This window comes from Haliotis asinina, chromosome 10, assembly GCF_037392515.1.
Source record: "Haliotis asinina isolate JCU_RB_2024 chromosome 10, JCU_Hal_asi_v2, whole genome shotgun sequence".
NCBI classification, from domain to species: domain Eukaryota; kingdom Metazoa; phylum Mollusca; class Gastropoda; order Lepetellida; family Haliotidae; genus Haliotis; species Haliotis asinina.
Genome location: NC_090289.1, coordinates 26,620,341 through 26,632,169, shown reverse-complemented (window position 1 = coordinate 26,632,169; position 11,829 = coordinate 26,620,341).

The window sequence follows — 11,829 nt, the reverse complement described above, 5'->3', positions numbered from 1 at the left end:
CACCGTCTTTCTATACTTTATGTCGAGGTACAAGCAGCATATCTTAACTATGGAATTGCAGGATACCCCTGTTTGATGAGGTCGTAAAATAAGTCACAATGCATCTGGCTCACTGGTTAAACCTGTTACGTATTTTTTGCGCTTATTCACCGTAGTCCTGTGACGCACAGCGAGGTTGATGTAATATCAGTTCCGTCAGAGACCGCCAAACATTCTAGCGACAGAGCCTCGTTTTGAGATTTCCTCGATTTCTAGGTTTCCGTTTCTCAGAGCTCGCTTTACGACAGAGCACGCCCTACGGCGTGTTTGCTAGGATTAGTAGGGGCTTAGTGTTGCAATATCCATGTGCATAGACTTATCAAATCATTCTGATTAATATTTATGCATCCAGTTAACTGACATAGTTTAAAAATTCTGGACTGGTTATCGCACTAAGTTGCGCAATAGGACCGAACCAAGTAAACAGGAAACGAGACTGTTCTCTAGTCAATGTTTCGACATATATATAAAAGTTAATGTCCTAGTTTTATTGAAAACTCATGTCTGTGTCTGAGTAAAAAGCTTTGAACTGGTTCAAAAAGTATTTTGAGCTCTTGTGTGTTTTGGTACACGACGGTATCGTAATTGATGGCTTTATTAGTATGTGAAATACGCGAAGCTATGAAATATACATCCGGTATTCCCAGACCGCTTGAAGTATATTTCCACGTAATGTCTATAGACTGTGTTGGATCTTCAAAGTCAAGGAGTTATTATTCCATATTTCGTATACCTTCATCTCATGACCCATGCTGCTTGCGACGAATACGTACCTGAAACGCAACAACGTATTGGTCACTGACCAGAATTGGTCTCCCGTAACTTATGGTTAAACGCTACTAACAGGAGCGTCCGTGTGGTCAGGCCCGCTGATGAACACGCTTGTTTGGCAAAAGTATTGAAAACAATACACATTTAAAAAAATTTTTTACAAAAATCTGTAATAGTATTTGTTTTCGTTTGTATCAATTTCGCCAAACCGAATGACGCGTTTTTCAACGTTTAATGGAAAAGAAATGATTACTTTAGAAATAAATTATCAATACACTGTAGATGAAAACTTCCAAGCTTGTTTGGTGTCGGATCCCGTTAAATAACGGTTGCCAACCAAACACACAGAAGCAAACAATGAGATTCCAAGGAACACAATTTCCACAGTGAGTTCTGGCGCCGAACATCAGTGGGATGACGAAGCCTTAATTGGACAGACCTTCAGTGTTTGTAAGAAATATTTTATAATCATATATCAGACTACAGAACAGATAATGTAAAAAAATTGCTACAAGTATTTAACACATTTTTGGTAAATAAATCGCAGGGTATTATATCTGGATCAGGAAACACAGTATTGTGAAGAAGATGATCTCACTTTCCATCCCGAGACATCTGTATACCGTTGGCCATGATGATTCCGTCTGCTACTGTGCGGTATCCTTTGTCGTCATAGTAACCCACGTTGGTCCATGCCATGAACGACATCATCTCCAGCATGCGCCCAATATAGCTGGCTGACGAAAAGAAGTTGCTGAAGTAGAAGCTGACGTCGTTCAACCTGGAAAGAAACCATCACCCAGATTTCCAGAACGTTCAAGGGGAGACAATTCGTTGTCTCTGGTACAACAGTAGGAACCGACCGCCTGAAACCTATATGATTGTTCAAATACGGCTCTCCTAGATTAAGTTTCCAGGTTAGTCAGGATCACGTAAATGCAATGGCTTTTGCCAAAGTGAGTGTAAGAGGTAAATTTTACGCCGCGCATAGCGATATACCAGCCAGATGGTAAATATTCGAGTCGCAATTGGGAACCGAAGACATGACATTGTGTCAACCAAGTCAGCGAGCCTAACCACCTGATCCCGTTACTCACGTCTTACAATAAGCATGGGTTACTGAATATCACTTCTAACCCGTATGTTCACGAGTATCTTGCCAAAGTGGTAAACGTCTGTAACCTGCATCACTTCGGGCTTTCGTTCTCCATTATCCCGACACACCGTGACATGGCTAGAATGTTGTTATTTGGCTTCAAAACCAAACCCACTCACTCACTCTTCACAACGACAAAAAATCCATGCAGTTTTTAGCAACATATTCAGTTGCCTCATTTGCCCGTGAAAGAGTATATAATTCTTGTCCAGTATTCATTTAATCACACAAGTCTTTTCTTAAAGAAGTTAAACTCAAACAAAATGCATCAATAACACAGTATTTACTTTACTCCTTTCCAAACCATTAGTTTAAATACAAAAAAGGCCCTTGGGAAAAAATGATGATATTTTTGTATGTTTCATATATGTACTATGGCATTTTTGTATTCTCATTCGAAAACAGAAACAAGACAATACTGTTCAAATGTCCACTCTGCACCCAAGTTTATCCAATAAGTTTTCCAAATGAAAACGTTGGGTAAACTTGATGGTCGACTACAAATTATCCCAGTATTGCATATACTACGACTATAAAGTAGGATGCCCGCTAGTTTTAAATATAGACTGTGCAAGTTTACAACAGATCCTACATCGTGCTCACTGTTTAATAGGAATACGTGCCAAGGGTCCAAATGTTGCCCCCTCCTTGACACGACTACATCGACGTCGACGAGTGAGATGGTGTAACACGATGCTGCCATGGCACCTGGCAAACTGGAGACACATATGGTTTAGCGATGAATCCCTTTATTTTATCGTGACAGACATTTCCACCGTTTATAAAACCACGCAGTTATCTGATGGTGACATGACAATATCACGGGTGAACCTAGGAGTCGAACCCGTGTAGGTGATGATAGAAAACTCACGCTAAGTTCCCTCAGTAACAAATACTCACTATAACTTGACCACCTGCTGCAGCAGCAACGCCAGCAAACTGATGGAGATGATTCTTACAAACATCTTGAAACTGAAATATATTCAGAAATATGGGTCAGATCATCTGTCTGGAACATAGCACATCCAACAGCACATCCAACATGTTCATATATATTAAATGTAACATCTGACAAGCCCTGGACAATATAATGTGCAATTTGCTTTGACCCTATTCACTCGATTGTTTTGGAGATGGCGCTGCACTATGAGTTTAGTTTTACGCTGCACTCACCAATAGTCCAACGATATGGCGAGGTCTGTATAAAATCCAATCTGGACCTGACAATCCAGTGATCAACAGCATCGATCTGTGCAACTGGGAACAGATGACAAGTGTCCACTAAGTCAGCGAGCCCAACGAGCCGATCCCGTTAGTCGCTTCGCTCGCTTATATGAAGACTGGTTATTTTCTCTACTCTGCGCAACCACATTTGCGCTACAGTTTGACTGTGGTCTAAATGGCCCTCCAAGATCAAGAAGACCTAGAGTCACCACACCTGCCCAAGATCGGTACATCCGGGTAACCCATCTACGTGACCGCCACCGTACCGCCCGCGAAACAGCATAAGAACAGTTTGGAGCCCAAAGGTAATCAGGACACGTCTAAACAACTACATCGACGTCGACGAGTGAGATGGTGTAACACGGTGCTGCCATAGCACCTGGCAAACTGGAGACACATATGGTTTAGCGATGAATCCCTATATTTTCTTAGGCGACGTGATGGTAGAGACCGTGTCTACAGACGACGTCATGAACGTTTTGCTTCTAACTGCATCATACAGGTGGACTCATGCGGTAGAGGGAGTGTTAGGGTGTCCATATGGAAAGTACAACAGATAAACCGTAAGCATGGCAACGACGGCAGATGGTACATATATCGTATTATTTCGAATCTACCAAGAACATGGTATCTTGGCTAGATATTACCGATTTAATGCCCCGAAAATAAGAAGTAACTTCACTCTTTCTGTGTAATGGATGTACGCGGTCCTCGTAAGAAATTTCAACAAGAGATGAGTGTTTATCAGATGTAGGATCTTCTTACCGTAGGCAAAAGAGCATTTTACTGTCTTTTTATATCTTTTTTATTAACACATTGTCCGAGTGTTTAATACTTCAGTTCACGTTTGGAGTAGCCTCTTGGTTAAAGCGTTCGCTCGTCACGTCAAAGATCCGGTTCTATTCTCCAAATGTGCGTAGCCCATTTCTGGTGTCCTTCACTGTGATATTGCTGGAATATTGCTGATTATAAACTCACTCGTTCACTTGCAATTCTCCGCTACTGGTCTTGAAGAAATGTAAGTACACACTGTTCAAACTCTTTGCATGAAGATTTAATTTAGATTAAGATTCCAGCAGTGCCAAATTTTTACGGATTTCTTTCTATAAACCAAAAAACAAAAAGAATACTGTGTGGCCTGAGCGGATGGTGGGAACATATTAAGAAAAAGGTAGATGAACATGGTGCTTTTACTTCTCAATCCATCTGAGTTAGCTATCTTGGTTCTCCTTAATGTACGAATAAAATATTTTAACGAAGCAAAAGAGTGGCTGTTATCAGTAATTCACTACAATCTTATGTAATAACAATATTGCTTACATCTAGTTTTGTAACCAAACTACATTGTATAAGCGACATTACTGCAAAAGAGTTTGAGTACAGAAACAATCTTGTAATCTCCCATTCTCGGGTCAAAACGTATTCAAAGCGGCATATCATAAGTGCTGTACATCGTTTGCTTGTTTGTTTAATGCTGCACTCAGTAATATTCCAGCAATCTAGTCTGGGCCAGACAATCCAGTGATAAACAAGATGATCATCGATCTGTGCACTCGAGGTTGGGTGACGTGTGTTAACCACGTCAGCGAGCCTGAACATCCCATCCTGTTAGTCGCCTCTTACGATAAGCATGGGTTCCTGAAGATCATATCTAACCTGGATCTTCACGGGTAATCATACATCTTAACCACCGCACAAGCAATTCGTGGCATCCTGTTATCACGGATAAAAACCGAGTGACGCTCCTGACAGACATTTCCACCGTTTATAAAACCACGCAGTTATCGAACCCGTGTAGGTGATGATAGAAAACTCACGCTAAGTTCCCTAAGTAACAAATACTCACTATAACTTGACCACCTGCTGCAGCAGCAATGCCAGCAAGCTGATGAAGATGATTTTTACAAACATCTTGAAACTGAAATACATTCAGAAATATGGGTCAGATCATCTGTCTGGAACATATGTTATAAAGATCTTTAACAAATCCAACATGTTCATATATATTAAATGAAACATCTGAGAAGCCCTGGACAATATCATGTGTAATTTCGTTTTCTCCTATTCACTCGATTGTTATGGAGATGGTGCTGCACTATGAGTGTGCGTGAGTCTAGTTTTACGCTGCTCTCACCAATAGTCCAACTATCTGGACCTGACAATCCAGTGATCAACAGCCTGAGTATCGATCTGTGCAACTGGGAGCAGATGACAAGTGTCCACTAAGTCAGCGAGCCCGACGAGCCGATCCCGTTAGTCGCCTTTTAGTTGTATGGATTACTGAAGATCTATTCTAACCCGGATGTTCACGGCTGGCTGCGGTATCAGATGGGGACGATGATGACGATGTTAACCAAGAGCGGAATTTGAATATAGAAATGTTTTGTGTCGCGTCAAAGGGACACAACTCTAGTAGTTTCCGGGCCTTGTCCAGAGCCATTCCCATTTCCGGATCTTGTCCTGTGTGTAAAGGTACACACATTTGTCATTTCGAAACACTAATTGCATTTTCAATATATATAACTTTACTCGTGTATACGATGCTTTACCCTAAGGACAGTACATCAATTGCTTGAAACCATTGTTAGCATCTGAAGTAATCTGATGTAGGGTCAGGATGCAGTTAGTTGTGTCTGGCAAGAACCACACAGCCACTGCGAGGCGAATGGACTAATATTACAATGAATGTAGTAAGCGAACCCTTTTAAACCAGGTTTGTATGACCTGAGCTTTTGCATTCAAAGCATAGATACTATCTACAACTTATCATCAGCAAACAGATCTGGTGTGAATCTGGCGGCAACTTGCATACTAGCCCTACTCAAACGCTGCACTGGACGTTTATTAATTCTATCCTTTATAGAGGCAAATCTAGCGAGGCAAGTCTAGATAGGCGAAGGGACGCCTGTCTTTTACAGCGATACATACAAACTTGTTTACGTCTACTTGTATGCCAGTGCGGGTGCTTGTGAAAAATCTCTCATTTGTTAATGTTGATAAGCATCAATGATGGACCATGAATCCCTCCACAGGCAGTAGACCAGAACCCACTCACAAATGTGAATAATGAATCATCGAATGACTCACGGGGTTGAACGAAATATAGCTCGTGCGGATAAATCTGCTGTGCAGTGTTGAAGTCACATTAACTCTTACCTAACACAGGTGATATAAGCTGAGCTGGGAACAAAGACCCTGAGCTGATGATGAGTTTAACCGGTCTGGGGACAAAGACCCTGACCTGATGATGAGAATAACCAGAGTGGGGAAAAAAGACCCTGAGCTGGTGATGAGTCTAACCAGTCTGAGGACAAAGACCCTGACCTGATGATGAGCCTAACCAGTCTGGGGAAAAAAGACCCTGAGTTGGTTATGAGCCTAACCAGTCTGGGGACAAAAAAACTGAGCTGATGATGAGCCTAACCAGTCTGGGGACAAAGACCCTGAGCAGGTGATGAGCCTAACCAGTGTGGGGACAAAGACCCTGATCTGGTGATGACCCTAACCAATCTGGGGACAAAGACCATGAGCTAGTGATGAGTCTAAGCAGTCTGGGGACAATGACCCTGAGCTGGTGATGGGCCTGATCAGTGTGGGGACAATGACCCTGAGCTGGTGATGTGCCTAACCAGTCTGGGGACAAAGACCCTGAGCTGGTGATGAGTCTAACCAGTGTGGGGAAAAAGGCCCTGAGCTGGTGATGAGCCTAACCAGTCTGGGGACAAAGACCCTGACCTGATGATGAGCCTAACCAGTGGGGAAAAAAGACTCTGAGCTAACGATGAGCCTAACCAGTGTGAGGACAAAGACCCTGAGCTTATGATTAGCCTAACCAGTCTGGGGAGAAAGACCTGAGCTCATCATGAGCCTAACTAGTCTGGGGACAATGACTGTAAGCTGGTGACAAGTCTAACCAGTCTGGGGACAATAGCCCTGAGCTGATGGTGAGCCTAACCAGTGTTGGGACAATATGACCCTGAACTGATGATGAGCCAGCCAGTCTGGGGACAATAACCCTGACCTGTTGCTGATGAGCCCAGCCAGCCTGACTGTGAAGGTATCGCCCGAAGCCTGTTGGCTGTATTCATTTCAATTAATCGACTCATATCAACATGATTCCAGGAACCTTTCCAACACGAACTTTGTTCACAAGAAGCTTTCTCCTGAGAAGTTTTGACCACCGGGAACTCTGCCGGGAACAGTTTTTACAAGGGAAGAACTCTTCTCATAATATTAACTTTTGCCTACCTTAATATTCACCTTGTCTGGTGTCATCTCAACCCTGACCAACCCTGACCAGCCGTGACCTGAAACATGAGCTGAACCACCTACAACACGTCTTCAGGAGCCTAAACCACCATCCCGACAATATAGTCAACTGACCAAGCCTGAATCTGCCCCCATCAGAATCACTCTACCCTACATCGGCAAGACCTCCCATTAAATCAACGAACTACCAAAACACCAATCAGGTATCGACACCATCTTTACTGACTCTCCATCCCTCAGGAGCATCCTGCAGGCCAATGGTCGTAACCTACCCTTTCAGCTTGATAACAATGTAAGAACCTACATCGAAACGTCACTCTATGCAATATATAAGAAGCTCTCATCCATAAATTTGTATGTTTCATTCTTGAGTTACCAACTTCTCGAATGCCGACCAAACAAGTAGAACCTACCCACTAACCTAAGCCAGGGACATGCTTTACAAGGGATTGCAGGGTGACAAACATGCAATGCAAATGAGTATTGCTGGAATAGACTACATTTAAGACGTGATTGGTGTTTAGCGGGCTATGGTTATGATGTAAAATGTTGAATATAAAATAAATGATAAAATGGTTACATGTAGGTTATTTAACAAGATTGTATATCTCATGACATTATGACACAAAGCTTTAAAAGATTCACATGTCTATTATATCTGCAGCTATATATGATACAAAGTTGACTCAGCCACATATCTACACCAAAATGTCGCATATATTGTATAAAGAATCTGTATATCCACAGAAATAGCTCTTTGCTCAATACATGAACTTTCTGAATGATCTTTGCAGTTGAATCACTTAACCGTGTCCACAGAACGCTATCCACAACTTATGATCAACAGAGCTACTGTGAATCTGGCAGCAATTTGCATAGTCGTATCCTGCATCGGAAAGACCCCCATCAAATCAACAAACTAACAAAACACTAATCAGGCATCGACACCATCTTTACTGGCTCTTCAACCCTCAGGATCATCCTGCAGGCCAATGGCCAACGGTCGGACGCAAGTCTTTTAAAGGGATACGTTCAAACTTGTTCGAGTCCACTTGCATGCCATTGAGGGTGTTTGTGAAAAAGCTCTCATCGGTTAATGTTGATATGCATCAGAGACGTCGTATGTCTCATTTCAACACAGACATTCCACATGAATGTAGTAGACCAGAACTCTCTTATAAATCTGAACAATGTGAAGAAACATTAACTCTTATCTAACCCAGGTTATATATGCTGAGCTGTCAACACGGAGACCCAGGTCGTGGTGCCCTAGGTCCTGATGCAGGTTAGGCTCGTCTCGGTACGGGTCGGGATCAATCTCTTGTTTTGGGGATCTACCCTCCTCCATGTCCACCCGACCCAGTAGACGTAACTAACAAGGATTGGTTTCAGCAATACCTGTACACAAAACGCTTAGTCTCTGATTATAAGCAACTGTGACAGTAACAAAGCGGTCCTTTAAAACTGAGAAGCCACAATGAGGAAGGCGATCTTGAACCCTAGAAAGCTTCGGAGGAGGCTAAGCAGGGGAAACTTTTAAAATAATGCGGTTCGGGGTGTGTGAAGTGGACTACAATATATACCTGCTGCAATACGCCGTGCAGATTCGACATTGGCTGGTACTTGGTCTATCAATACATATCTCGGGTATTACTTGTTGTGAAGATATTCTAGTATGCTATGTGGGACATGTAGCCACAGATAAGTTCTGTTCTCAGTGTAAGGATGTTTTAGCATACTGTATGCAAGATAGGTATGGTGAAGTGTTGCAGTTATTGTAAAGATATTCTAGTATACTATATGCGGGATATGCAGCCTACAGCTTGGTGCTGTTCTTAGTGTAAGGATGTTTTAGCATATGTATGCAAGATAGGTATGGTGAAGTGTTGCAGTTATTGTAATGATATTCTAGTGTACTATAAGTGGGATATGCAGCCTACAGCTTGGTGCTGTTCTAAGTGTAAGGATGTTTTAGCATACTGTATGCAAGACAGGTATGGTGAAGTGTTGCAGTTATTGTAAAGATATTCTAGTGTACTATAAGTGGGATATGTAGTCTACAGCTTGGTGCTGTTCTAAGTGTAAGGATGTTTTAGCATACTGTATGCAAGATAGGTATGGTGAAGTGTTGCAGTTATTGTAAAGATATTCTAGTGTACTATAAGTGGGATATGTAGTCTACACCTTGGTGCTGTTCTAAGTGTAAGGATGTTTTAGCATACTGTATGCAAGATAGGTATGGTGAAGTGTTGCAGTTATTGTAAAGATATTCTAGTGTACTATGAGTGGGATATGTAGTCTACAGCTTGGTGCTGTTCTAAGTGTAAGGATGTTTTAGCATACTGTATGCAAGATAGGTATGGTGAAGTGTTGCAGTTATTGTAAAGATATTCTAGTGTACTATGAGTGGGATATGCAACCTACAGCTTGGTGCTGTTCTAAGTGTAAGGATGTCTTAGCATACTGTATGCAAGATAGGTATGGTGAAGTGTTGCAGTTATTGTAAAGATATTCTAGTATACTATATGCGGGATATGTAGTCTACAGCTTGGTGCTGTTCTAAGTGTAAGGATGTCTTAGCATACTGTATGCAAGATAGGTATGGTGAAGTGTTGCAGTTATTGTAAAGATATTCTAGTATACTATATGCGGGATATGCAACCTACAGCTTGGTGCTGTTCTTAGTGTAAGGATGTTTTAGCATACTGTATGCAAGATAGGTATGGTAAAGAGTTGCACGTATGTTACAGATGTTCTAGTTTACCACATCTGTATGCAGGATAGGTGCTGTATAGAGTTGTATTTTAAGCACCTTTTATTCTATCCTTGACCCGCATCAGCTTATATTCTCGTGTAGGTTGGCATAAAATGACATACCTCAGCTATTGTTCGAGGAAAGAAACACAGCTTTTTTCACACAGCTCAGTTCCATCCAGATCACAGCTGCATACACATGCACACATCTTGTGAAGGGTTAAATGTCTCCTTTTAAGTGTGTGGATATTACATATATAACACATAAACATGTTAAAATATAAAACCCGCGACAGGTTCTGTCACATGTGTTGAAAATCTATTTTATACTTCGTTTGGGGGTTGTCTTTAATAAGAACACGCAACCCGCCCAGGGACCTCAAAGGACAAGAAAGCAAATTTTAAAGAATAATGTGTAGGAAGTAAAAAGAACACAAGGCAAACATCACAGTTGCACATCTGAACTTTGTCTGTCATCAGTACCTTGTTCTGTCACACTAGAGACATTACACTACTTCACCAATATGCTCCTTGACAAATTTTACTCTTTTTAGCAAGACTCGATTAAGCAACTTCTGGATAGTGCTTGCATGTTTGGGTGAGAAAGACTAATCTTGGTCTGAAGCTTCTGTTGGATAGAAGGATAGGTACAGCAATGCATTGCAGTCATTGTAAAGATATTCTAGTAGACTATATGTATATATGCAGAATAGGTACGTTAAAGTGCTGTTTCTATTGTAGATATATTTTATTATACTATAAGCTGGATAAGATCAGTAAAGTGTTCAATTAACGTGAAGATATTCTATTATACTCTAAGCAGGATACTGCGTCTAATGTGGCAATTTCCAGCAATATCACAGCGGGGATCACCAAAAAACAACACAATGTACCCATGTGGAGAAATGAAGCTCGGCTTTCCATGTTAAGCTTTAACCACTAGGCTGCCGATGGTTTCACTTAAGTGTTGCACCTAATGTAAAGATAGTTTGGTATACTATAAGCAGGACAGGTCCACATAGTGTTGCACCTTATGTAAATATATGCTTGCATACTATATGGAGGAAAACTTCAGTAACGTGTTGCACCATATGTAACGATATTCTAGTATACTATAAGCATGGTAAGAATAGTAAAGTGTTGCACATCATGCAACGATAGTCTAGTGTACTATATACAAGATACAGACAGCTACGGTAATATGTTGTGCTTCGTGTCAAGGTATTCCTGTTCACAATTTGCAGAATATGTAGGGTAATGTGCTGTTTTATTGCATATCTTCTACAGATCAATACTTATGTCCTATGATGTATGTATTTTGATGCATAAATAAAATAAATAATAAGAGAAAATTATGTCGAGGGACACGGATGCCCCCGCTGCTATAGGAAGCCTCCCCCTACATTGAGTGTGCTCTGGTGATTACTTTATACTAGACAAGTTCAGTATACATCTATGCAACTATGAGATGCACATATCTCAAGTCCCAATGAAACACATGAATAAGCTTAATCAGTTCTGTTAAGCAATTCTTGTGGAAAAGTGGATAGACTTAATCCCCTATTTCACTATCATCAGAGGCAAATTCCACACAAAATGTTCTAAATATACAAAAA